Source organism: Taurulus bubalis, assembly GCF_910589615.1.
Source record: "Taurulus bubalis genome assembly, chromosome: 11".
Lineage (NCBI taxonomy): Eukaryota > Metazoa > Chordata > Actinopteri > Perciformes > Cottidae > Taurulus > Taurulus bubalis.
This window is the reverse complement of record NC_136599.1, coordinates 7438427-7439853: the sequence shown is the minus strand read 5'-3', so window position 1 is coordinate 7439853 and position 1427 is coordinate 7438427. Positions and strand designations below refer to the sequence as shown.

Genomic DNA, 1427 nt, shown 5'->3' with positions numbered 1-1427 from the left:
TCATCCACACACTCTTGTCACCGCAGAGGGAAGCACATTGTTTGAGCCAGATAATCAGTCATTCACACTGATTTGATTTAAGAGAGAAAAGGCTTGTGCTGTGACTGAGAACAAGCCGGTAGAAAGGAAGTGTAACATGGTCGAACACATTCAAAGGTCAACGATATCCCCCAGATACGCTCAGAGCAGGCACCCCAACTAACCCGTATAGGAGCTGCTAGTGCAGCGACTAGTATCTACATTTCGCTTCCCACCCAACAACATAACCAATTATGTATTTGGAATGCATGACCAAGTTGCATCTGTGCCGGCCCCTGCAGTGGTCGCTGAGTGTGTTTTTTTGCCCTGCACATGTTTCACATGTGAGTGATAGTAGCCAAAATAGAACGTTTTTTTTCACCTCCCCCAGTCAGTGGAGCATACCAATGGGCGTATTACCACAGAGTGTGAACATACCGTCTGACCAATGAACCTGAACTAATTGTAAATGAAAACATAATTTGAGAAAAAAAGAGAGCATATTATTCTGCTCGGAAATGAACTTAATTTGTGTAAAAGCCTCATCACGTTCCTTTAAAATTGAACACATAAACCAATTAACATACTACAGAATCATTTCTAACTATACATTACAAAAGCAATCCTTTTCATGCATAATATAAATCCATTTCTATCACTTAAATTTTACCATCTGGTAACTTCTCCTTGTGGTCGAATCCGTGTTCTGATCACTTTGGACCAGACTAAACCCAGTTTGTAGCTTGTGAATGTTGTTATTGAAAACATGCTCCCAGATGTCCGGTATCCTGAATGTCTCCTTTCATGCTGTGTGGAGAGACACCGGAAAAGTACAGGATGTCAGTGAAGAGGACGTGGAAATGGCTCAACATACACACTCTCCTTCCCCTCCGACAGGACAGGATGTTGGCATTTGATTACTTCGCTCTGTGGGCCCGACTGTGGCTTCAACAACAAATTAGCTATTTTCATCTTTTACCATGACAGCCAACTCTGCACTGTTTCACAGGGTGGCAGTAGTTACCTGCTTGAAGCACACCAGCTACAAATCATGTGAGTTTCCACATGAGGCCGCTATAAAAAGGCATAGATTTGAATAAGAGGAGACAGTCATACTGGTAGTTTAACATTCAAGTTTTTAACATTCATAATGTTTGGGATTTGTCATTGTTTTTGCAGGAGCTCCTCAGCGATAGCAGACCTCTGATATCTCCATGGCCAGCTCTATGAGTTCTCCTGCGTCCTGACAGGAGCCGCAGCAGTTACAGTCCAGTTCCAGCTTGTAGTTGCAGCAGTCCTTTCCCTGCTGGTCACTGGCCGCGGTGATGTATTTGTACGAGGGGAAACAGCGAATCACAGCCCTCTCGCATGTTTCCAGTAGGAGAACCGTAAACTCGTGAAAACGACAA

The 1427-nt window shown here is 43.7% G+C and overlaps 1 pseudogene across 1 annotated transcript in view; it reads right to left on the bottom strand.

Annotated features, from left to right (window-relative positions):
- Nucleotides 1-1204: 1204 nt before the first annotated feature.
- Nucleotides 1205-1427, bottom strand: part of LOC306743993 — a 1471-nt pseudogene continuing 1248 nt past the window's right edge. Inside the window, exon 4 of the transcript in view lies at nucleotides 1205-1427. This exon is cut by the window's right edge and continues 34 nt beyond it. The product of the transcript in view is annotated as an uncharacterized misc_RNA (transcript).